Source organism: Salvelinus sp. IW2-2015, linkage group LG3 (genome assembly GCF_002910315.2).
Source record: "Salvelinus sp. IW2-2015 linkage group LG3, ASM291031v2, whole genome shotgun sequence".
Classification (NCBI taxonomy): domain Eukaryota; kingdom Metazoa; phylum Chordata; class Actinopteri; order Salmoniformes; family Salmonidae; genus Salvelinus; species Salvelinus sp. IW2-2015.
The window spans coordinates 28355721-28383360 of NC_036840.1; the positions used below are offsets into that span (position 1 = coordinate 28355721).

The following is a 27640-nucleotide window of genomic DNA, read 5'->3' on the forward strand; positions in this document are numbered from 1 at the left end:
ACTCCAGTCATTTCTAGACCCAAACTCCTACCTTTTACATGTTGTACAGCCCAACTTTGAATTCTGCGTGACAAGCCAGGCGTTATATGTTTGCTTGTTCTTAAACTGCAAATTGCAGTCTCCCTCTCCCGCTGAGTCTGACTCGCTAGTAGGACTACTAGATGGTGGAGGTGCCGGTGGTGATGCTGAACTGGCAGGATTAGCATTGCCATCAGGAACACTTTGCACCTCACTCCTCTTCTCCGCATTGAAAGTTCTTGGCTCGTTCTGGGTTTGATTTCCCATCTTTCTCTGGAATTTTGGTTGAAAAATGTCAAACTCGATTGCTTTTTCTTATCAATGTTTTATTTGGCTTTCCCACAACTCTAATTCAGTAGGAGATGACTAGACTAGGCTACGTGACGTGATTACGTAGGACCTCTTCACTAGCTGACCTCCACTACTAGACCTGTGTTAAGATCATTTACTGACGTCACCGGACGTCCCCATAACCTCTATGTTGAAATAAGAGAGCAGGTCTGGAATCAGTGTGGCAGGATAGGAGGATTACATAGAAGGCCGCGCTTTTATATGATGTCTTTCTGTGGGGGCGGGAGAAATAACAATGGGACAACTCGATATAATGCTGATCGCTTTTATTAGAACGTATGCAATGCTAACAGTGAAATAATGAATAAATCATGCCGTGAGAGGTGCCGTAACAAACAAAGTCAAATCTGAGAGCCGGCCTTCGGCTCAAATTTGAGCCGATCCTTCCGGAACAGAATCCGGCACAAATTAAGCACTGTGTGTAAGTAGAGGTAAACGTGACTAGGCAGTCAGGATAGATAATAAACTGTGTAGCAGCAGCGTATGTGAAGTGTGGTGTGTGTTTGTGTGTGTGTGGTGTGTGTGTGTGTGTGTGTGTGTGTGTGTGTGTGTGTGTTGTGTGTGTGTTGTGGGTTGTGTGTGTGTGTTGTGTGTGTGTGTGTGTGTTGTGGTGTGTTGTGTGTGAGTGTGTGTAGACATGTGTGTGTGTGGCCTGCCGAGTGGCGCAGTGGTCTAAGGCAATGCATTGCAGTGCTAGCTGTACCACTAGAGATCCTGGTTCGAGTCCAGGCTCTGTCGCAGCTGGCCGTGACCGGGAGACCCATGGGGCGGTGAACAATTGGCCCAGCAACGTCCGGTTTTGGGGAGGGTTTGGCCGGCAGGGATGTCCTTGTCCCATCGCTCTCTAGCGATTCCTGTGGTGGGCCAGGTGKATGCACGCTGACACGGTCGCCAGGTGTACGGTGTTTCTTCTGACACATTGGTGTGTTTCGGAGGACCAATGTCCTTCAGCTCTCCTGAGTCCGTACGGGAGTTGCAGCAATGAGACAAGACTGTAACTACCAATTGGAAACCATGAAATTTGGGAGAATAACGGATTAGAAAATAAAATTATATCCGCGTGTGTGTGTGTGCATGGAGGTCAGTGAGTGTACATTCAGATTGTGCAAGAGAGTAATTAAATAATTAAATAAGGGGGTCAAATGCAAATAGTCTGGGTAGCAAGTTGATTACCCTGGCTTGGGGTTAGAAGCTGTTYAGGAGCCTTTTGGTCCCAGACTTGGTGCTCCCGTACCTCTTGCCATMCAGTAGCAGAGAGAACAGTCTATGACTTGAGTGGCTGGAGGCTTTGACAATTTTTAGGGCCTTCCTCTGACACCATCTGGTATAGAGGTCCTGGATGGCAGGAAGCTCAGCCCAAGTGATATACTGTAGCGCCTTGCGCAGTTGCCATACCAAGCGGRGATGCAACAAGTCAGGATGCTCTCATGGTGCAGCTGTAGAACTTTTTAAGGATCTGAGGTCCCATYACAAATATTTTCTGCCTATTGTGAGGGAACAGGCATTGTTATGCCCTCTTCTGTCTTGGTGTGTTTGGACCATGACAGGTCCTTAGTGATGTGGACACCAAGGAATTTGAATCTCTCGACCCGCTCCACTACAGCTCCGTTGGTGTGAATGGGAGCGTGCTCAGTCCTCCTTGCCTTGTAGTCCACGATTAGCTCTTTTGTCTTGCTCACGTTGTGGGAGAGGTTGTTGTCCTGGCACCACACTGCCAGGTCTCTGACCTCCTCCCTATAGGCTGTCTCATCGTCATCAGTGATCAGGCCTACCACCATCTGCAAACTTAATGATGGTGTTGGAGTCGTGCAGGGCCATGCAGTCGTGGGTGAACAGGGAGTACAGGAAGGGACTAATCATCCACCCCTGAGGGGCCCCCGGGTTGAGGGTCAGCGTGGCAGATGTGTTGTTGCCTACCCTCATCACCTGGGGCGGCCCGTCAGGAAGTCCAGGATCCAGTTGCAGAGGGAGGTGTTCAATCCCAGGGTCCTGAGTTTAGTGATGAGCTTGGAGTGCATTATATGGTGTTGAACGCTGAGCTTTAGTCAATGAACAGCATTTTCACTTAAGTGTTCCTTTTGTCCAGGTGGGAAAGGACAGTGTGGAGTGCAATAGAGAGTGTGTCAATTATGGATTTTTTTGGAGCGGTACAAAAAAGGGAGTGGGTCCAGAGTTTCTTGGATGATGCTGTTAATGTGAGCCATGACCAGCCTTTCAAAGCATTTCATGGCTACAGATGTGAGTGCTACGGGGCAGTAGTCTTTAGGCAGGTTACCTTGGCGTTCTTTAGCATAGGGTCTGCTTGAAACATGTAGGTATTAGAGACTGAGTCAAAGAGAGTTTGAAAATGTCAGTGAAGACACTTACTCACAGCTGGTCAGCACATGCTGTGAGTACGCATCCTGGTAATCTGTCTGGCCCTGCAGTCTTGTGAATGTTAACCTGTTTAAAGGTCTTACTCACGTCGGCTACAGTGTGTAATCACACAGTCATCCGGAACAGCAGGGGCTCTCATGCATGGTTTGTCGGAGGGCGTAGCAGGATTTCTTATAAGTGTCCGGATTAGTGTCCCACTCCTTGAAAGCGGAAGCTCTAGCCTTTAGCTCAGTGCAGATGTTGCCTGTAATCCATGGCTTCTGGTTGGGATATGTACGTACGTTTACTGTGGGGACGACGTCGTTGATGCACTTATTAATGAAGCCGGTAACTTACGTGGTATACTCCTTAATGCCATCGGATGAGTCCCGGAACATATTCCAGTCTGCGCTAGTTTCACAGTCCTGTGGCTTAGCATCCGCTTCAACAGACAATGGTACTTCCTGTTTGAAGTTTTGTTTGTAAGCAGGAATGAGGAGGATAGAGTTAAGGTCAGAGTTGCCAAATGGAGGGTGAGGAAGAGCTTTGTATGTGTCTCTGTGTGTGGAGTAAAGGTGACTAGAGTTTTATTTTTTTCTCTAGTTGCACATTTGGCAGAAATTAGGCAAAACGGATTTCAATTTCCTGCATTAAAGTCCCCGGCCACTAGGAGTGCCGCCTCTGGATGAGCATTTTCTTGTTTGCTTATGGCCTTATACAGTTTGTTGAGTGCGGTCTTAGTGCCATGCTTTGGTTTGTGGTGGTGATGTGGACACCAAGGAATTTGAAGCTCTCGACTCGCTCCACTACAGCCCCGTCGATGTGAATGGGAGCGTGCTCAGTCTTCCTTGCCTTGTAGTCCACGATTAGCTCTTTTGTCTTGCTCACGTTGAGGGAGAGTTTGTTGACCCCCCCCGCCGGTGAGGGAGATCCTATGCGTCCGACTCATTAAAGAAAAATCTTCGTCCAGTTCGAGTGAGTTATCGCTGTTCTGATGTCATAGGAATGGATGGATGAAACGTTAAGTTCAAAAAACGTCAAAAACAGAGCAAAAAAACACACAAAGTAGCACAATTGTTCAGGAGCCCGTTAAACGGCGGTCCATCCCTAGGATGAGTGTTAACTCTATTTTGTCTGGCACTTGTTAATTTTATTTTGAAGTGCTTTCAATTTATTGATTGAATACTTTTATAATATAGAGCACTTATATTTTTGGCACTTCCAATCTAATCGAGTATCTCGAAGAAGGTATCTGTATTTTGTTTGCAAAAATCACAGCTTGTAAAAGCAAGTCTGTTTGACATTATCCCCAGATCTGTGTCTGGATCTCATTTTAGTAACTGCACACACACACACACACACACACACACCACACACCACACACCACACCACACACACACACACAGTCCCTCAACAGTCCGCCGACTCATCTCCCACACTCCCAGGCTCCGAAACATGACATCAGCAGGGTTCAGAGTGTCCGGCATAGTTGTTGGACCGGCTCCAGGCGGAGCACATCCAGCCAATGCCTCGCCAGCGTGTCACTCAGAGCCCCAGACAGGCAGGACAGTGAGTGTGATAGCCCGGGGATGGGAGTCGGTGAGTGGGGAAGAGAGGGAGGAGGGAGTGGGAGATTGACAAGGCCCCTGGCACCCATGGGGGATTAAAGTGTCTGAGGAGATGAGCTTAGTGGTTGGCTCAAGGGGCCTAGGGGTCTCAGTCTGTTCAGTTCAGTCTAGAATTAACAGCCTAGGCCAGTAGAACATGTCATTAGCAACTGGCATCACCTTAAGCATTGAGTTTAATGACAGATTCAGTTGAAGACTCTAAATTTCCTTTCTAAGGACTAAACTAATTCTAACTAATGATCAACCACCTTAATTATTAACCACATAGTTTATCTTTTATATTACCTTGAGTATGACTTACTATTTGTAAATCACTTCAAAGTGTTTGGCAAGTAACCAACATGTCAGTAGTTCAAATCCCAGAGCCGACAAGGTGAAAAATATGTTGATGTGCCCTTGAGCAAGGTACTTAAACCTAATTGCTCCAGGGTCGCCGTTGATAATGGCTGATGCCTGGCTCTGACCCCACTCCCCGAGGGTGTCTCAGAGGGAGTTGGGATATGCAAAAAAACGAATTTCCAATTCACACATGCTTAAAGTAGGACAAATAAAAACACCCACCAAATAATTATTTCATAATTACATCAAACAATAGCTGCTCTACTTGAAAACGACTTGATTAGTGAACCTGTTGACTTCTAACTGCCTCAWCTTCCTCATTGTCCAATTAACTCATTAAGATGCAAAGTAACCCAGTGCTATACTGTGATATAAAAAGGGTTCATCATGGTCTTGTTGAAAGTGCATATGCAGCATATGCAATAGGACTAACAAGCTAACCTCAGTCAYATATTACACAACACACTTGACCTCTTGAACGCCAGAACATATTGCCTGAATAAATCTAAAGATGTGGCTGACATGCAGCATATCACCCTCCATAAAATACCTGCCGCTGATCAAGGTAGAAGGATCATGACTTTACCCAGAGTTGGCTTGGTAGCGAGGCCACTTCAGTGTGACAGACATTTCCAATTAAAATGGGTAAATAACTTTTGGATTCATCTATTCCACCTGGCCCCAAGATTTATCAGTCCATCTTCCTTTAAATCCGCTCACCCCCAAAATGGTAATATCACAGATTTGGATTCCCCGGTAAAATGTGTTCCGCGCTCCAATATCCTGCCTCCATTTGAATCTCTCCTTCTCAGTGGTCTGACACAAGGCAACCCAACATGGGTCCTAAAGACACTTATATTACAAWCAACACAATAAGACAGACAGCTAAAGCAATGTCCCCAACCTCTGTTTCTGTCCCTTATATTTGTTTTTGTCAACTGTGGTTGGTTTGCCAAATGTTACCTTCAATACTTCTATTTTTGTTGCTGTAGTAACCTTCCACGGCTCACTTTGGGCGGAAACCAAGATTGAGAAGTGCTCAATATTATCATAAACCACAAGCCTGTATGTCACTGTATCAACTCCCCAAGCATTAGTTGTTGTTAGGACAAATCGCTAGCTTCAGCCAAAATTCAAGACAGAAATTATGATAGCAGGGTGGAACTTCTGAACAAACTCCTGTTTTGGGGCTAAATCAATGAAGTGACTCATTAACGTGATGAATGGCCACAAAATCCCCAGGTTCRCTGCATCAAAGGACCCCCTGGCATCCCTCTTGTGGGCCATTCCGGGTGAAAGCAGAGCATTTAAAACGTGCGGCCCCTAGGTGCTGAGGCAAGCAGCTCCGCCAGCAACATTTTCATTTTTTCAACTCCTGAGGCTCCATGGACCCATTCTACTGTTAACATAAAATCGTTGAATTTAGCTGTGGATTCAGGCACTCTCTAAATTTGAGAAGGTACAAAGAGAGGGGAGGATGGGGGGTGGGGCGTTTAAACTAAACTAAATAGGCTCCATTATTATTCAGTAGTGAGTAATTAAACTTAAAGTTGACAACACTCCCAGGCTTCAAATCCATCTTGTTGACCGTGAAGGCAACTAATTAAGTGGAATTATAGTTTATAATGGTGGGGATCAATAGGAACGATTTGGACGATGCATCATTGTCAGGCCGGGACTCAAGGAGATACGTTTTGCTGTGCGGTGTGAGATGAAGCAGTCYGTAGTGACGTTTTTGTTGTTGCTCTTGCATTATGTGCCGTCCTAAACTGTACGCAGACACAGTAGTCTCAGATCTGCTGATGCAGAGCAGAAAACCTCACAGTGCACATATTTGTAGGCGTGTTTGATTGTGTGACTCCCAGTCTGTTGTAAACCCTATGGATGCAACCTATGATATAGTGCAGGGTTCCCCAACTGGCGGCCCGCCAAGTTTTCTGAGCAAAAAATGTATTGGCATAATAGGCTGTAGAAAACACCAGGAAAAGTGATTTTAATTGAAGAAATCTGTTCCAAAGAAATCCCACGCAAAATAGAGACAGGTGATCGTATACAAATATAAGCATGGCTTGAAATGATTATGTTTTAGTCAAACATATCTGTTTGGACTTCTTGTAGTCAATTTGCAGTCTACGTTCTGGCCGTCCGACCATRCGCTCAAGAAAAAATTGGCCCGCGGCTGAATCTAATGCATCACCATCATCATAATSATCATCATCATTCATGATCATTCATGATCAACATCACTATTGTCATCGTTCCAAAGGGACAAATCATGTTTACACTGTAAAAGATTGTAGGTTCATTTTCAAAGTTTACTTACAGGTGCACTCCATTGGCCAAACTGAGGCCCTATACTAAGATTTATGTTTGTAAACAAAGTTTTGGCATTGAGATTTGCCAGGAGCCGCCCAGATGTTTGGGAACTGTGGGCGGAAGCAGAGATTGAAGGACTGCACCATTCAGAGACATTGTTACCTATTGACTACTAAATGACACCACAAAAGAAATGTGTGCGTGCGAAATGTGTCAAACATTTCTCAAAGATGAGCAAACAAGCAAACTACCAGATGGCGAATTCAGTAGACTGATTGTACAACAATGGCTCTGGCTTACAACAAAAGAGTGATGGCTGAATTACAGTGTAATGAGTAGAACATCCGAGACTCCCTATGCAACCTGAAGCAATTATCACAWTCAGCTMTTGCTTACACTATATTGACTTCTTTCTTGTTTCAAGATAACTCCTACATCTGATGCACAACACCTCAGGATGTATAAATGATAACTGGCCACAAAAAGCCACTATTAAAATCTGTAACGCAACAAAAACTGTGTGTGTGGGTGTGTGTGCATTGTCACACACTCCAAATAAGCAGACGTATAACACGATTCTTTATGTTTACATGAGCTGGAGCTGCGGTCAAATACATACCGTCACCTCTGCAATGTGTGGGTGTGCAGACTGACTRACTATGCCAAGCTGATTGAAGGGTGCTGACAATTTTGTGCCTTGAGCCCAGGCAGCCTTTCCCAGCAGATTAAGATTATACAGAGAGGTGTCCGAAAAGACTGGCCACTAGGATTTACAATTTTTTCCAGGTTTCGTTTTTCAGTAAAAAAAAATATATCAAATATAACATTTCCATTAAACTACCAGAAGGCAATCAGTGTTGTTGCACTAATACCAAAGCAATCAATGATGTTTTCCCAGTATAATAACACTGATTAAGTAATCGGCATATAAATGTCATTTTTTGTCACATACCGATACCAGTGTTTGGTATCGGTATGTCCACGTGTTTGGATTGAATATGGCCCTTTGTATGCCAACACATTTCAAATGAGTTTACTAAAGCTTAAGTGTGATGTGACATTTAATTTACCTCTTCGTTTCTACTTCAAATYAAGAGGCATGGTGATAGAAACATCGAGTCATATCTGAAAGGCTAAACAACTCTATTTGAACCTGACAAGAATAGGTCAGCATGCCTATTATCTAGTCTATATGAAGTTCAACTTAAAGTTGAAGAAGTTCATTTTASCTCTCGAAACTCTAGCCACAGGCTTACATCAGCGTATCATCGTCCTGTTCTCGAGCAAAAGTACCTCAGTAGTTATCTAATTAACTGTAATTATGCTAGGCCATTCTCAGAATCGATTAAAATGAGACCACTTTGAGAACACTTATCAGACAAGAGTCCTTCCCTCCCTGCCACTCTGAATTGAATGGACTTGATGGGACAGTTTCTATGGAGACCAACAACTGAATAAGGACAAATCAGGCAAAGTTAAGTTTAGTGGCGAGGTGCTATTGAGGTAAGGTTAAAAGTCCTTGGTACAGTACAATATGATGACAGCGGAAGGCTGAAAAATAGTTGCAGGTGTGGAGGCTAAAGAATGACATAAAAAGGATGGAGAGGATTCCCATCGATCAAATACATCATTTTCGTCTATGTCCAAACTAGCATGCCATGTAGAATGCTGCCCAATACATTGGTTCACTCTATGTAGTATGCTAGCGTGGACACAGGAATAGAACCCAGAAGTAAATAAATAGTACAAATAGTATAAATGATAGAGTAAAATTAACATACCCCATACAGCGTGTGCTCACAGAGACAACTCTGTGTACTTCCCTACCGGATTTTTGATTCTCCCACTTCCATTACCTTAAGCCCCGTAATCTTGATGTTTTGACGGGGAGGGAGATTGCGTTGGAGGGCATCACGTTCAAACAGGGCAGCTTAGTCTGGTACAGTATAGTAACGTGCAGCACACACCACCACTGTGCTTTTCCAGATATGGAAGTTATAGGATTCTGCACCTGGCAAAAGAGAGGAGTCGATGGAGTAAACGCCTTATATGAGTAATTACTTTCTATTGAATGGAGGGTAGCYGTTCAGTTAATATCTTCCAGTGAAAGGATCTTTGAGATTCTGCAAAGCTGCTATAGGTGAGAGCACAAGTAAAAAGGTCTTACAAATGTGATCTCATTGAACAATACTGCTGAAAAACTAAGCAAGGTGATTCATATGATGAATTGTGTACACGTTTACAGTATTTACATTATAATCAGTACATGTACAGTATAAAACAGTATACATTTGAGGTAGAAGTCATCAGTCAAGCATCCAGAGTTTACACTTCATATTAATCACTATAATTGACTACCATTCCAAACTGATGTAACCCTGTGGAAGCACATTGCTTACCATTCCAAACTGACGTAACCCTGTGGAAGCTCATTGTTTCCCACACTCAAACTATTTGATTTCTCCAAAAGTGAAATAGCATCTCCACTTGAGTTCGTGGCCCAGGAAGTGAGTACCAACAACAGTGTCCATATAGCTAAATATTGACTGCACCACCCAATTCCAAGGCGTCATTCGGCAGTCTCACTCGCTCTGTGAAACATGAAATAAATGATCACAAATCTCAAATATGTTTTTCCCTCCTTCGTCTTCTCCCAGGAGGACTGATGGTCTTTTGTTTTATTCAGTGTAGTTTTGCGGAGCTCCGGTCAGATGCATTCCCTTGAAGGACCCGTCTGTTTTTTTGCAACGGCCTCACTCAACTCCTCATACTTGATGGGAAAAGAACCAAAAGAAAATGTGTACCTCCCTATGGTTAGTCAGAGCYCGTCACACTCCAGTGTATTACGGAGCTGAATCGATATCTGAATTTTAACACATCAGTGGCATCTGATGCGTCCTCCTCCAGGGCCTGAGTTTTCTCTATCTCTCTCTCTCTAATGATTAACAATGAGGTAGATAACAAAGTAGTATTTGACAGTCAAACTGATTCAGTTATGTTTGAGTGGCCCTTGGGTTCAGACAGTCTTTTAACACGGAACTCACTCAAWCTCGATCAATTCTTGCTATCTTTGTCCATCTTCAAGGCTACCTGCTAGTGTTGGCCCGGGCTCACCGATACCATGAATAGGTTGTTGTCGCTGTTTGGAATGGAATTGTATTCTTGTCCTTTGCCCTTCAGACACAGCCTTTCAGACACAATATTAAGGGTGTACTTTCCCTGAACTCTGTCTATTCAGTGTTTCCCCATGACTATGACCATGCATTTTTCAGGTTTGGACATCATGTTGTGTTCCCTCTTCCTGGTTTGATACGTTTATCAGAGTTTGTTGATTGAATATCTCTTGAGAACTGGCTTCACAGGCGCTACCCAACATCCAAAATGGCCGAGCATCTAACACACTATCAACACGCTATCACGAGCTGAGTGAAGCATCTGGCACTGTGTACTGTAGTTCCAGTTACACTTTCCAATTGGGTCTCTGGAGCGCTCGGGTGCTTTAGTCTTCATTAAGGGGAGTTCCTTGTTGATCAATCACTGTCGCTTGGGCATCTCTGTAATTGTGGGCTTCCTTAATCATGACAGACGTCTCATCCTCTTCATTGTCACACAGGTCTCAGGAGAGAGAATGTTCCATGACTTTCACACCTTCAACCTCAAGGTAAGCCTCCATGCTTTATGACTCCAGATTGGTTTTGGGATGTTGCTCTATCAGTCTAAGGTTGATATGAAGGACTGCGGYTTTGATTCTGTAATAGCTGCCTGTCTATCGAATGTACACAAGGAGGGCAGACATTGTGTGTAGACATTGACACACGTCTACGCTGTATCACAGTGCAACGCGCTATGTTTACTGGGATGTGACAACTCATTCTGACAGCACAAAAGTGACATGAATGTAAAACAGCACACTGTCGCAATACCAAGATAGCTACAATACAGTACTGGCATACACAACATACTACATTTAACTTGCCACATAAATGCAATGTCTTATTTGTCCACCTGTGCACACACCTGTCTGATTATGAAAACTGGAAGTGTCTTCCTGTGGTAGGGAGTGGTTATGTGGTTGTATGTTGTTACAGTCATGAAAACCATTACTAAGGAAAATGAGCTACTGTGTAAATACTGCAATGCAGGTTTGATTGAGTTTATCCTGCTGACATAGTTTGGTAGATGAAGACAGACATGAAGAAGACAGCGGCATTGTGGGTAAATTGTAGATAATATAAGACTTTTTATTGTACGGACTTGTCTTTTCCAAAAGTCTAATATTACACTGAAACACTGAATCATATTCAAATGAGAATGTTAACTGGCTGACGGATAATATCATAGGTTACTATTTATACTGCAAAATGAGCAAGAAGGCAAATTGTAATTTCTATGAAGAAAAATCCCATTGTATTGAAAATGCCATTCCATTTTCAAACTATGATAAAGTAACACTCATTTGATATGGTTGCCTGCCAGCCGGATTCATTATTTCTGTTGCAGAGACTGACACACATTTCATTTCCTTAGTCTTTAAATTGACAATTATATGTGAGGCCTTACTCTTGAGAAATCCAGAATGTCTCATTTTACTCACTGGCTTATGAGTTKACATTGAGACTCATCCTATTCCTTTTGACAACATATTGACAGACATGGCAATGACCTACAGGTACATTCTTTGACACATAGACAATGAGTAACCAAATATATCTGCAATATGAACTAAACAATGAAGTTGTCTGTGTCAAAAGTACAGTCTGTRAGTTCATTGTTGAAGTTTAATCAGTTCACTAAGGGGAGCGAGCACAAATAYCAAGGTGTTGTGTGATATTTCCCTATGTTTTTATTTGACAGCAGACCCGTATGCAGTATAGTATTAACTATGGCATGTTTGAATGAGACAGTCCTCAAGTGTGGATGGATTAACTTGGAAAATGCTCACTAGGATGTAAACACATTTGTGCACAAAATCTGAGAGAAATTTCAGGGATTTTTTTTATTATGGCTCATAAAACATGGGACCAACACTTTACATGTTGCATTRATATTTTTGTTCAGTGTATATACTGAGTATACAAAACATTAAGAACCATGGCATAGACTGACCAAGTGAATCCAGGTCCGGTGGTTTGGAGATGACATAGCCTAATACAGACAGAAGCATGTCTGTTCTACGAAATATATTCCCATGTAAATGTATTCTCAAATATTACATTTTCTCTGTTGCTGTGCACACTGACCTGACATGCATGTTTGTTGATGACCCTCCGATGTTCAGATGAATGGAATTAAATGGCAGTGGTGGCAGTGCTACTACTTAACTACTTAAGTAGTTTTTTGGGTATCTATCTGTACTTTACTATTTATATTTTTGACAACGTTTTTCTTTTACTCCACTACATTCCTAAAGAAAATAATGTACTTTTCACTCCATACATTTTCCCTSACACCCAAAAGTACTTGTTACATTTTTAATGCTTAGCAGGACAGGAAAACGGTCCAATTCAAGCACTTCTCAAGAAAACATCCCTGGTCATCCCTACTGCCTCTGAAATTAAATGATATCTGAGTGTTGGAGTGTGCCCCTGGCTATCTGTAATTAAAAAATACAAATAAGACAATTATTCCTTCTGGTTTTCCTAATATAAGGAATGTGAAATGATTTATACTTTCACTTTGACTTTTGATACTTAAGTATATTTTAGCAATTCCATTTACTTTTGATACTTAAGTATATTTAAAACCAAATACTTTTAGACTTTTACTCAAGTAGTATTTTACTGGGTGACTTTCACTTTTATTCGAGTCATTTTCTATTAAAGTTTCTGCAAAATGAAAATTCTGCAAACATGAAAATTGGGTAATTTTTCCAACACTGTTAAATAGTCTATAATGCGCACCACAGCAGCGCTCAACTCAGACAGCGGTGTGAAGCCTACTCCAGCTGCTGGAAAAGTAATTCAAAGCCTATACTTTGTCACTCAGGATATAACTTTCCAGTGATACTATTTGTGACAGTTAATGTTGTTATTAAAACAAAATGAGACAACCTCATAGTAGAATAGTTTACCTATTTACCTAGTCGGCTTGTGTGTTCTATGTSAGAAAACTCTTCCTCTTGAGGCYCATTCAAGTTGCGAGAGCCATAGGAGGGAAACATGTACTCTGACAAGCAGTCAATGCACAGCTATTAATGCAATCGCAGGAAAACACTTTTGAAAGCAGTTCTGGCCTTTGTTAAAACATTACTACCACGTTTATTTCCCTACTAATTCAGTTTACAACTGGAGTTTAAAGCATGGTTTAGGTGTAGCTGTGCAACAGAGCTCTTAAAGTGGCAATATTGAAGCTAGTGGCCATCGAAGGTGAACATTTGTCCACTGAAGTCGGTTACAACGCCAAACTGCAGTCAGGTCAAGGTGAGGACGACGAGCACGCAAATGAGCTTCCCTGAGATGGTTTCTGACAGTTTCTGCAGAAATTCTTTGGTTGTGCAAACCCACAGTTTCATCAGCTGTTCGGGTGGCTGGTCTCAGACGATCCCGCCGGCGTGGTTACACGTGGTCTGTGGTTGTGAMGCCGGTTGGACATACTGCCACATTCTCTAAAACGACTTTGGAGGCGGTTTATGYTTGAGAAATGAACATTCAATTCTCTGGCAACAGCTCTGGTGGACATTCCTGCAGTCAGCATACCAARTGCACGCTCCCTCAAAACTTGAGGGCATTGTGTTGTGTGACAAAACGACACATTTTAGAGTGGCTTTTTATTTCCCCCCAGCACAAGGTGCACCTTTGTAATGATCATGCTGTTTAATCCGTTTCTTGATATGCCACGTGTTAGGTTGATGGATTATTTTAGCAAAGGATAAATGCTCACTAACAAGGATGTAAACACATTTGTGCACTACAGTTGAGAGAAATCAGCTTTTTGTGCTTCTGGAACATTTCTGGTATCTTTTATTTATTTTATTCCAACACATTACATGTTGCGTTTATATTTCTGTTCAGTGAATATTTGAACAATATATCAGATGATTTCCTGCGGTTTTCCATACATTTTCCTCTGTTATCTGTATGACTATATAATCTCATGTAYGTCTTTCTGTTCCATCTCATTTCACAACACCACAGTCCAGTGCCCTCATAATGGTCCCCTTCGCCAGACTCCGCAATTTTCCCCTTCACTATTTATGCAGCGTGACAGGAAAAGCACAACATAATCAGCCTCTGAATTTGTATTTAATGATAGGGCATAATGATTTGGATACTTATTCATTCATTCAACCCCCTACCCACACACAATCACACTCTGGTGTGGGCACATGCACACGCCCCAATCCCATAGCCTCGTTTTGATCAATTTCGCTCCCTCAAATCTGTCTGCATCTACATTTTAGCCGACCGCGCTTGCTCCCACAAATCCGTTTCTGACGAATGACCTCTCCACAGCCAATTTTTTTCACCACGCTCACACACTGTTGTTGACACATTGTAGCAAATAGGCTTATTTGACTTTACATCAAAGGAACATTTTGATGAAATATGGGCATTTTCTCTTTTTATATATATTTATTACAGTGGCCCTCCTCCTTTTTCTACCCCACAAAAGGTCATTAGCAACGACACAACGAAACTAAGATGGAATTACAATTCTGCATGCATCGGGCCAAACAGCCCCCTGTGAAAATTCTATGTGAAATTGGAGCCCAAGACTAAAGTTTGCACCAAACAGTGTCKGTTTCTGATGTYTATGGCTATTGAGTCCATGGTCATTTGTATGCATTAAGTAATGAGCTTTTAAAAGAGGCCTATTTGAAAGATGTTGCATGACACATGACACATYCAACTATCTCTGGTGTCTTGATTTTGTGGCCACTCTGATAACAAAGCGGAATAGGTAATAAACTGAATGACAATGGTTTAGAGGGATAAGGTGTATATACAAATGTACAAATTAACAATAATTGCATTTAATCATGAAGCAATTGATAGCATTGATTTAATCGTGAAGCAATTGTKTTATAAATTGCCCCTTGATTACTATTAATATTTAATTAATTAATATTTCCCATGCATAATACTTCAGGAAATAGTGATACATTGAGTGTCTTTTTACCAGATAACTTTCTTCCCAAATGTAAGTAATTTTCCCCAACAAGTCCTAATATGCAACGTGCCCCATGTATAAATCACACTCCTATCAGTTAGTGTCCTTTAAATGAGAGCACTTACAATAATAGTTCTCCTCGGRTTATAATAATCCAGAAGCCCCCTGTTTTTGATTTATGTCTTTCAGCAAAATGCTTAATGTCTTTCTTGGTGTCCCGCCATTTGTCTTTCTCATTGCTCTCAGCGTATGTATATGTTATTGATAGAGTTATGAGTGATGACGAAACAAATCCCCATTGTGTCAAGGAAGATGCAGAATGTGATACGTCTGGGAGATGGAAAGGGAAAGAGAGGGGGCCAGTTTCAAGGAGTGCAACAGCTAAGTGTCCTTCCCCCTCTCTGCTTTGAAAGCTCTTTCCTTTTCTCTCTGGGAGAGGACAAGCATCTGAAGGCTGTGAGCTACTGCTTCCGTCAACACGGAGGCCATCCAGCCCAGGGAAGACTAGTGTCGCTTTAACAGGACATGGCCTAATAACCTGTCAATTTACACATCCCCCACTAAGTCCACTACTGTCAAAGGCTTCCACTATAGACATTAACACACTGTGTGGGAAAAGTGCTACCCAACACACACAACACAATGTGGATTACATTTGTGCTGGAACTCATGCATTGTAGAATGATTGAAAGGCGATTATTCATTGATTCCATTGCCACGCGGCTTGGTTCAGATCATTTCCSAGCAGCTGGCAATGTACTGCTCACAAAAATCCATCTAAAAACGAAGTGTTACTTCGTACACCCCCTACTGTCAATTGACTGGCACATGTTATAAACAAATCAAATATTCTGACACAATAGAACCAACTGCATAATTTATACAGTTGAAACGAGTAATAGTTCATGCTTACCCCATGTGAATATGTAAAAGAAAACTCCATTAGTTTTCAGATGTGGATTGATTAATTCAATAGTATAACAGATTATCATACACTTTGTTCTATTCTCAAAATGTCTATAATGTATACCAACCGTTCAGGATACATTTCTYTGGAAACATATGCCACAATCATTCCAGTACATCATGGCCATTAAACATTCATCTGAGTGGTTTTACTAGAGGAGAAATCCGCTTCAAAGGCTAACTCTGAGTCTTGATCGTTGGTAATTCAGCTCGCAGTACAGGGGGCAGGCTAAGAAAGCTGAACTCCTCCTACAGTCGATGCTGAGTGTTTCGTTAAACGATGATGAGTGTTTCATTAAACATTGACAAGCCGTTCAGAGGGAAGCTGCCAGGCTAACACACAAACAGATGCCTAATGAGGGTCTGGGATGGACCTATCATCGTCAGCCATGATATGACTGCATGCAAAATATTACATATTATATTACCAGGAAGAGAAAGTTATTGTAGAATGTGTTCAGCGACTATAATGAAAAGAGGTGCAATATGGTGACATAAGCTGATTATCAGGTTGTGTTAACTAGAGATGTTACTGATAGGAACTGAAACCTAGATAGCAGTGCATGCTCATCTATCTGGGAAAACAGCGTAGTGATAGACATTATCCACCTTTTAACGCTGATGATTTTGAAATGTTAAAGTGAAGAATAACTCACACTGAAGAAACACACGACAGTGTGCGCATATAACAACATACTGCCACATCAGCTGCCACAGAATCATCTAATGAGAAATGCGTTTTAAATTTAAAATGTAATCAGCAGGATCACCCCACGCAATCAGCTCTTCTTCATTTCACCTGAGCGAGCCCCAAATAAGCGCCTTCAATGGGAGAATTATTGCCAGCAGCTTATCAAAGCGGGATTGCGTTTTGACTTTGATTAATATAGTGAAGGCTGATAATGTCTAAGTTCAAAATGATCTCCTCACCAAACATTCTATAAATATTGAACTTGAGAGTTTGCTTTTTGTGGTTCTTTATGCCTTGGAGTTCTTTCAAAGACATGAACAGTTTTAGATTTTGTGAAATAGGTTTAYAATTAGATTAAATAGTAATATATGTGATAGTAGTAATACAGTAGATTTACTAACTWATATAGGCCATGCTTATGCCGTACAACATAGCAAATGTAAGCCTGCCTTCATATTCAAAATACCTCAGTMCCTGCCACATGCTTCATTCCTATGCAGTGTTCGAAGCTGGAACATCACCCTGACAAGCGAGCAAGCCAGGGATCYGAAAATGACTTAAATGTTTGCTGCTCAAAATTCCAAATGACTGATAAGCGGTATCTATGACTCCAGCGAACATTGGTATTACGCCGGATATGTGAGTAGGAGAGGGTTGGAGAACGCCAATGTGGTATGACTGTTCCTCATCTGAAGCCACAGCCTCTCCACACACTTTGTTCTGCTAGCAGATTTTTTTTYGGTCACATCAAATKAAATGTTATTTGTCACGTTGTCACGCCRTGACTGTAGAGAGCTTTTTATGTCTCTATTTTGGTTTGGTCAGGGTGTGATTTGGGTGGGCATTCTATGTTCATTTTCTACGTTTTGTATTTATTTGTGTTTGGCCGGGTGTGGTTCTCAATCAGAGGCAGCTGTCTATCGTTGTCTCTGATTGAGAACCATACTTAGGTAGTTTTTTCCCACATGGTTTTTGTGGGTAGTTATTTTCTGTTTTAGTGTTTTGCACCTTACAGGACTGTTTCGGTTTCATTTATTCCCTTGTTATTTTGTTATAGTGTTCAGTTTTCAATTAAAAAAACATGAACACTTACCACGCTGCGTTTTGGTCCGACTACTCTTCATCCGACGACGAAAACCGTTACACACGTGCGACGAATACAGGTGTAGACCTTACCGTGAAATGCTTACTTACAAGCCCTTAACCAACTATGCAGTTCAGGAAATAGAGTTAAGAAAATATTTACTAAATAAACWAAAGTTTAAAAAYATGTAATGTATCAAAAAGTAACACAAGAAAATGACATAWCAATAACGAGTCTATATACAGGGKGRACCGGTACTGAGTCAATGTGTGGGGGTACAGGTTCGTCGAGGTAATTTGAAAAGTGACTATTTATAGGTAATAAACAGCAAATAGCAGCAGTGTAAAAACAAGGGGGATCAATGTAAATAGTCCAGGTGGCAATTAGATTAATTGTTCAGCAGTCTTATGGCTTCTGGGTAAGAAGCTGTTAAGGAGCCTTTTAGTCCTAAACTTGGAGCTCCGGTACTGCTTGCCGTGCGGTAGCAGAGAGAACAGTCTATGACTTGGGTGACTGGAGTCTTTGACAATTTTTTGGGCCTTCCTCTGACACCGCCTAGTTTATAGGTCCTGGATGTCAGAAAGCTTGGCCCCAGTGATGTACTGGGCTGTACGCACTCTACCCTCTGTAGCGTCATACGGCCATACCATGRGGTGATGCAACGGGTCAGGATGCTCTCGATGGTGCAGCTGTAGAACTTTTTGAGGATCTGGGGACCCATGCCAAATCTTTTCAGTCAGGCTCCTCAGGGGGAAAAGGTGTTGCCGTGCCCTCTTCACAACTGTCTTGGTTTGTTTTGACCATGGTAGTTGGTTGGTAATGTGGAAACCAAGGAACTTGAATCTCTCGATCTGCTCCACTTCCATTTCCAAAAGTCCACGATCATCTCCTTTGTCTTGCTCACATCAGCTCCTTTGTCTTGCTCACACACTTGCTGCCATGTTCCCGTTTATTTGAATACCGTAATTAACAAATAAGTTTAATCATCCATGATAATTATATCTGTTGAGGCCTACTTCAGCAACACCAATAATAGGATTGCCATGCCTACCACTGGGTCCCATCACCCCCCATCACCAACTGCCAACCCTGACAGAAACTTAAACTGATTTTGCCTCGTTCTCTCAGAAAACTGTTAAGTTCATTATCTTCTGCTGCAGAATCAACTTTTTTGAATAGCTCACCCAAATATTCTCAACAGTTTCCAGTTTCCATTTGAATTGCCTTTGTCTGCTATAGGACTACTGTTTCCTCATTTAGATATGGCCAAGCATTATTMTACTCGTTGCATTGTGAACTGACAAATGATTTTCAGTGTTATCTTTCTAATACTCGGCTTTGTCTTCTGATTCTCATTCTGATTTACATTGCCGATATTAGCGAACACAATGAGAAAGAACAAACAGCCAACTCTGAATTCAATCATTATTAGCGTACTGCTTAAATGTTTTTGTCACTTATTTGAACTTGGAACCAAAGGAATTTCTGACTTGTTTAATCATTCTGAGCGGTGAATATGAAGGGAAGTATTAAGTGAAGGTAGAATCTACTCAGATTTTGATCATGTGGAGCATTTGGAAACATGGGATATGTGAGTTTACCATGGATTTGACGCRTGTCCTGCCTCTGAAAGAAAATGAWACTAAATATGTTTTAAAGCTCTCACATGCTCTCACTAAGTTGAACAGTAGTACAGCATAGAACTTGCACACATGTGTCTATTGAATGCGTTGTTATTGGCTTCAGAAATAACGGGCCTCACTTTGAATATGATTGAAGAAAGATCACTGTAATTTGAAATGACACCGTCATGCACTTAACTTTGAGACGAGCAACAGCATCCATTTATTTGCGCTTGTCCTCCGCTGGCAGTCATGACACCCCTATTATGTGTGACAAGCCGTCTTCTGCTAACTGACAGACAGTTTAGGGGAATAATTCCACAGCAGGTCCAGCTGAGGACAGTTTGGAAAGCCAAATGATCCACAAAGACCAGACATAATGAATCCTTGTGCATGGATGCATGGAGGGGTGAAAAAGAGCTTGACAGTTTTTCAGACACATCTGTCTCGATCCTTACCCCTAAAAACTGTTTTCCTTTGGCGGAAAAATAGGTCAGCTGTGAACACCTGGCTGAATCTGCTGAAAATCTTCGAAGTGGGCTTTTAATTAGCGGATCATGCTGGGAATTGTGTGGATTTAAGATCTGTTCAGGCCAACGCTGCACAGTTCATGTCAGATTTTCAGTGTGGAGGTGGTGAAGTAGCTGTTTTAGAAACAGTCTTTTCCCACGAAAGGGAAGGGACAGGCAGGAGTGTGCCAGTTTGGCCCACATTCAGATACTGGATTATTGAGATTACACCACAGTGACTGCTTAATTCAACATTTGCRCGTCTAATGACTTTGCTGGAGAGGGAATTATATGTCTAAATGCAGAAGAATGTACATTGACCCGGAACAGAAATCGATGGGGCATATAGTTTTGGCGCCCAATGTATTTTCTGACTTGTTTAGAGCGAATGTTTGCATATTGACTCAATCCGTCTGTCAATGGCTCAACATTTATCGAGCTGCAGGCTCATTCTTCTTCGTCTTAATGCATTGATTGGGGGTGTTCTACCAGTGTGCTTACTTTGTGCTTTTTGTTAGTCCAAATAAGGGGATTTATAAGTGAATGACTGGTGAATGGGGTATTGTCATTTTAAAATGTACACGTATGTCATGTTTTTTTGTGTCGGCGTGTGTGTGCGTTTACGTGCGGGCACCAAGTGTTTCCACCCATCAAACTGTACAGTACCTGTTATTTTCAAAAGGAAATGAAAGATAGAAAAAGATGCCAAATGCCAAACAAAAGGTTAATTTTATTTTGAGGAAAACGGTGCAGTTAAAAAAATGATTAGTACCTTTTTAACTTTGTGCAGCTGCAAACTTTGCTAAAGGTGCGAACACTTTGGAAATATGTCCATAACGTTTTTTTCCCCGGATGTCATAAAACGGACGCCAAATGATGTCCAGTCTATTTCTAGCCTTGGCCTTGAGTAATACTTTTCCCAGATCCACATTGTGCATGTTTGTGTCACTTGTTCATACATTTTACATGAGATTGAGTTAACATAAAATATTGAGTGTTTACAAATTTAAACTGTTATGTGTAAGGAGGACATTAATATTTGATGATCTTTCCAACTTCCTGATTTTTTTTTTTACTGTCACTGTTCTTCTTTGGTATGCATTGAGGACATCAAGAAAATATTGCAATAATCCTCCACATCCATTTTGTAGGAGATTGAAATTAGGAWTCTGTGCTGATATTTCTCTGTAGTTCAGTTGGTAGAGCATGGTACTTGCAACGCCAGGATAGTGGGTTKGAATCCCAGAACCACCCATACATAAAATGTATGCACTCATGACGCACTTGGGATAAAAGTGTCTGGTAAATGGCATATATTATAAAACCAACAAATACTTCACACCACAACATTCCTTAAAAACAAATTCTGAGTTCTCTATGGTCTTTAACGAGGGATACTTAAAATGTATTCTAATTGAYAATTTGGATGCCAGTGAAGTTGGGGCATGAATTAGCTATTTTAAACAGTGTCAATGTGACTCGTCTCACAAGTTTCCCCCCTATCGAAGTCTCAAAATTAAGTTGACCTCAACCAAAAGCTTCAGGACATGCAGCAAAGTCAAAGCAAGTCATATTACTTCCTTAGCTTTTGTCTTCTCCTCTGTGTGATAAGCCCCTCCCTCTAATGAGAAGATGGGGACTAATAAGGGTCTTATCTGCTCTTGATATTAGATATTAACACCTCATCAAAGTAAAGCCAGCGGTAGTCTCTCCTTTCCCCCTTCGAAAATGTACATTAGCCTAACAATGCCTCCAAAATATATCTTTTGGAACCCAAATTAAAGTTTGAGTTGAATTGCCAAGAGCAGATTGCCTCTCCTCACTCAAAAAAAATGTCATTTGCCTGACTGTGAATACATTAAAATACTCAGAAAATATCCCCCCCAAAAATGTTGCATTAYTGAACTTTTCATACTGAATTTACGCATTGATTTTAGACTCAAAACAAGGCAAATGTACTGTGCATCAATAATGTACAGAGGAACTGCTTGAATATGAAAATYGGTCAGGACGAGACAGTGACATGGACCATTCATGGATTCTTCAGCGCTGAAGAAATGTTCAGCCGTCTGAGATAATGTGGAATCTTGGGACAGATGATTTAAATGGCACGACCCGTCATTGGCCAGGTACTGTCATGTAATCATTGCTGTCACTCCTTGAAAAAGTAAAGTGTAACTTCTCATACATACAGTAACATCCTCTACCAATGTGAATATGCAGCGCTAACAAGTCCCTAAGCCTCCACCTTTTAATAAGATTATTCAATGAAATGTAATCAAAACCAGTATCTGCAGGAGGGTGAAACTACATTCTTCCTACACTGTGAAAAAGACTGTTTCAGATTGTTAACATTGTTGTAATGAAATCATTCTTTCAGTGAAAATGTTGAGTTGTTGCATCATACCTCTGGAAGATTCATTGGCCCTTGGTTAACCTCACCACGGCTAACCTCACTGAATGTTCAGAGAAATCACATTCTGAGAAATGTCATTTTCGCTCTGAGAAATCATGAGGTTCACTGAGGCATCATAACATGTAGGTGTTAGTGTTACCTTGAATCAATATGATCATGCTGATCAGGAAATAGCCTTTGTATGAACCTTCATGAAAACCATGAACAACAGAAGAGGCAGAAATCAATATTTGAGGTGATATATTGAAACACCAATGRGTTTTTGCCTGGCATGTGTATGATAAGTGTGTCAAAACATGTATTATTTAATAATATTCGCCATTTTTAGAAAGGACACTTCATTTTCTCCAAATGCGACTGAAAGGAGAGTAAGTGCTATCTGGAGTTAGTGCAAAGTTCTGGAATTATTATCATCCCTTGTGTCATATTGTGTCAGGTTGTATAAAAAAAAAGAAAATATAGCTCGGAGAGATAAAAAATAAATTACTTCAGTGTGGCAAYGAAAAAAAGATTGTGAGATTCATCAAGTCAAGATGGAAATGTCTACTAAAGAGAAATCTAAGTGCCTTAGAGCAAGCAGTGATTGGCAATGCAGTGATTTTCCCCCTTCGCGATTTATTGATAAGATGTTCTAGCACCTTTGATCAATGTCAGTTTTACATGGATTTTTTTCACAATATGGCATAATGTCATTATCACATGAAGTATGACAGCAGTCGTGTATTTCTTTTAGAGACACATTTTCAAAGGGCCTTGCATATTAATTTACTACTGTAGTCACTTCATTTCCATTCCAATGGAAGAACATTTCTGAAATGTCCTGTGCATTCTTAWTAGTTTGCGTTGCACTTTTAATACCCCACAGAATTTAAGAATCCCAGTAAAAAAAGAAATTGCTTAATTGGCTAAATCTATAAATGTACAAGTGAACGTGTTCGATAGATTAAGGTTAAACTATCAGGGATATGTTCTCCATCCATCTAAAGCCAATTTTACACATTCTGTGAAAGCAGTAGTTGGAAAACTGGAGTCAATATTGATTGATCTAAGGCCTTGGCAATTACCTCCATGTGCAGAAGACTATGTTAAGGTCCCCATTATCTTTGCTCATTTTATGGGTCACTGGTCTGGCTTTCGCTGAAATTAATGACCGGGTAAACACTTTCCTCACCTTGATAAGATTTATGACTGAAGTAAAAGGTTTGCATAGGTAGGTGCCACGGGACCACAAATGACCCTCGCTTGGGMTTTGAACTGTAATGAATTTAGGTCAAGGGGGGCATGTTAACAAACACGTCAACATCCCTGCTGTGAAAATGTTGACATTTGGAGACAAACGAGGTTAGGATGTCAATCGCCAATCATAATGTGGCATGGGATAACATTTGTTTTGGAGGACTAACACTGGTACGCTTGATGTAGGCAGTTGATAATGTACACAATGTATGCTGCTTACCTTTCATATACATTCGGAAAATATAGTAATGTTTGATTCTGAAATATAGAGCTAGACTTGGAAACACAATGCAAGCGTCAGCCCCCAGACATTTCATCAGATACAGCGTATCGGCTGGCCTCCGGTGGCCACCAGGTTGACCAGGGCACGGCTTTGTCATGWTCTTAAGATCCCAAATAAATCCAATTCCAATGGAATAATCACCCTAATGACAAATCAATGGCCTCTGTCAGTACTCCAGCTCCCACAGCGCCAATCACAAAGATTAATTCATCAACGGGCCCGAGACAAGTCCCTGGGGTACCCACCCATGTAATCAAACAAGAGTCCAACCAGTCCTCCATTATTACCAGGCTTGTGCTGATAATGTTAGCTTGGGGCAGGGGGTTGTGTGTGTGTGTGTGTGTTTATGAAGATGGCGTGGGGGAGATGAAAGTGCTATAGTCTTATCCTCTGCACCGTGTATATACAGTGGGGCAAAAAAGTATTTAGTCAGCCACCAATTGTGCAAGTTCTCCCACTTAAAAAGATGAGAGAGGCCTGTAATTTTCATCATAGGTACACTTCAACTATGACAGACAAAATGAGAAGAAAAAAAATCCAGAAAATCACATTGTAGGATTTTTTATGAATTTATTTGCAAATTATGGTGGAAAATAAGTTATTTTGGGTCCACCTACAAACAAGCAAGATTTCTGGCTCTCACAGACCTGTACTTCTTCTTTAAGAAGGCTCCTCTGTCCTCCCTCAGCTCTACCTGTATTAATGGCACCTGTTTGAACTTGTTATCAGTATAAAAGACACCTGTCCACAACCTCAAACAGTCACCACTCCAAACTCCACTATGGCCAAGACCAACGAGCTGTCAAAGGACACCAGAAACAAAATTGTAGCCTGCACCAGGCTGGGAAGACTGAATCTGCAATAGGTAAGCAGCTTGTTTTGAAGAAATCAACTGTGGGAGCAATTATTAGGAAATGGAAGACATACAAGACCACTGATAATCTCCCTCGATCTGGGGCTCCAACGCAAGATCCTCACCCGCGTGGGGTGAACAATAATCAACAAGAACCGGTGAGCCAAAAATCCCAGAACCACCAAACGGGGGGACTAGTGAATGAAACCTGCAGAGAGCTTGGACCAAAGTAAAAAGCCTACCATCAGTTAACACACTACGCCGCCAGGGACTCAAATCCTGCAGTGCCAGATGTGTTCCCCTGCTTAAGCCAGTACATGGTCAGCAGCCCGTCTGAGTTTGCTAAGAGAGCATTTGGATGATCCAGAAGAAGATTGGGAGAATGTCATATTGGTCAGATGAAACCAAATAGAACTTTTGTAAAAACTCAACTCGTCGTGTTTGGAGACAAAAAATGCTGAGTTGCATCCAAAGACAACCATACCTACTGTGAAGCATGGGGTGGTGGAAACATCATGCTTTGGGGCTGTTTTTTCCTGCAAAGGGCGCAAGGACGACTGGATCCGTGTAAAGGAAAGAATGATGGGGCCAATATATCGTGAGATTTTTGAGTGAAAACCTCCTTCCATCAAGCAAGGGGCATTGAAGCTGAAACGTGGCTGGGTCTTTCTCTAGCATGACAATGATCCCAACACACCGCCCGGCGCAACGAAGGAGTGGCTTCGTAAGAAGCCTTTCAAAGTCCTTGGAGTGGCCTAGCCAGTCTCCAGATCTCAACCCATCAGAAAATCTTTGGCCGGGAGTTTGAAAAGTCCGTGTTGCCCAAGCAACACCAAAACACTCACTGCTCTAGAGAGATCTGCATAGGAGAATGGGCCAAAATAAAAGCAACAGTGTGTGAAAACCTTTGAAAACTTACAGAAAACGTTTGAACTCTCGTGTCTTGCCAACAAAGGTATATAACAAGTATTTGAGATAAACTTTTGTTATTGACAATACTTATTTTCCACCATAATTTTGAGCAATTAATTATTCATAAAAATCCTACAATTGGATTTCATGGATTTCTTTTTCCTCATTTTGTCTGTCATAGTTTGAAGTGTTACCTATGATGAATCAGGCCTCTCTCATCTTTTTAAGTGGGAGAACTTGCACAATTGGTGGCTGACTAAATACCTTTTTGCCCCACTGTACATCCTTGTACCCCTGCATGTATTTTCTGCACCGTGTATAGTCTTATTAAAACATATCTTAATTAGATCTTTCCTGGTAAGTCTCTAAGAGCTTTGCACACCTTGATTGTACAATATTTGCACATTATTCTTWAAAAAATTATTCATGCTCTGTTAAATTGGTTGTTGATCACTMCTAGACAGCCATTTTCAAGTCTTGCCATAGATTTTCAAGTTGATTTAAGTAAAAACTGTAACTAGGCCACTCAGAAACTTTCAATGTCATCTTGCTAAGCAACTCTAGTGTATATTTGGCCTTGTGTTTTAGGTTATTGTCCTACTGAAAGGGGAATTTGTCACCTAGTGTCTGTTGGAAAGCAGACTGAACCATATTTTCCCTTAGAAATTGGKCTGTGCTTAGATCTATTCTGTTTATTTTTATCTTAAAATAGCTCCCTAGTCCTTGCCGATAACAAGCATGCCCATAACATGATGCAGCCACCACCATGCTTGAAAATATGAAGAGTGGTACTTAGTGATATGTTGGATTTGACCCAAACAAAACATGGTGGTGGCTGCATCAGGACATAAAGTTAGTTTCTTMGCCACATTTTTTGCAGTTTTACTTTAGTGTATTATTGCAAACAGGATTCATGTTTTGGAATATTTTTATTCTGTATAGGCTTCCTCCTTTTCACTCTGTCAAATAGGTTAGTACTATGGAGTAACTACAATTTTGTTGATCCATCCTCAGTTTTCTCCTATCACAGCCATTAAACTCTGTAACTGTTTTAATGTRACCATTGGCATGGTGAAATCCATGAGCGATTTCCATCCTCTCCGGCAACTGAGTTAGGAAGGACGCCTGTATCTTTGTAGTGACTGGGTGTATTGATACACCCTCCAAATTGTAATTAATAATCTTCACCATGCTCAAAGTGATATTCAATATCTGCTTTTTCTATTTGTACCCATCTACCAATAGGTGCCCTTCTTTGCGAGGCATTGGAAAACCTCCCTGGTCTTTATTGTTGAATCTGTGTTTCGGAATTCACRSCTCAACTGAGGGACCTTACAGATAATTGTATGTGTGGGGTACTGAGATGTGGTAGTCATTCAAAAATCATGTTAAATACTAGTATTGCACACAGAGTGAGTCCATGCAACTTAATATGTGACTTTAAGCAAATGTTTACTCATTAACTTATTTAAGCTTGCCATAACAAAAGGGTTGAATACTTATACACACACATCCCATTCACACCCTACTTATAATGTACTGAGGTACATTCACATTCTACTTATAATTTACTGAGGAACATTCACATCCCCCTTATAATGTACTGAGGACCATGCACATCCTACTTATAATGTACTGAGGAACTATCACATTCTACTTATAATGTACTGAGGAACTATCACATTCTACTTATAATGTGTTGAGGAACATTCAAATCCTAATTATAATGTTCTGAGGAACATTCACCATCTACTTATAATGTGCTGAGGAACATTCACATCCTACTTAATGTACTGAGGAACTATCACATTCTACTTATAATGTGTTGAGGAACATTCAAATCCTAATTCTAATGTTCTGAGGAACATTCACAATCTACTTATAATGTTCTGAGGAACATTCACATCCTACTTATAATGTTCTGAGGAACATTCACATACTACTTATAATGT

At 41.1% G+C, this 27640-nt stretch overlaps 1 protein-coding gene across 1 annotated transcript in view; it reads left to right on the forward strand.

Annotated features, from left to right (window-relative positions):
- LOC111954133 (receptor-type tyrosine-protein phosphatase delta) overlaps positions 1 to 27640 on the forward strand; it is a 612441-nt gene that overhangs the window by 274061 nt on the left and 310740 nt on the right. Inside the window, exon 8 of the mRNA XM_070435959.1 lies at positions 10621 to 10668. The gene's annotated coding sequence lies outside the window, so the exon portion shown is untranslated. The remainder of the gene's footprint in view (positions 1 to 10620; positions 10669 to 27640) is intronic.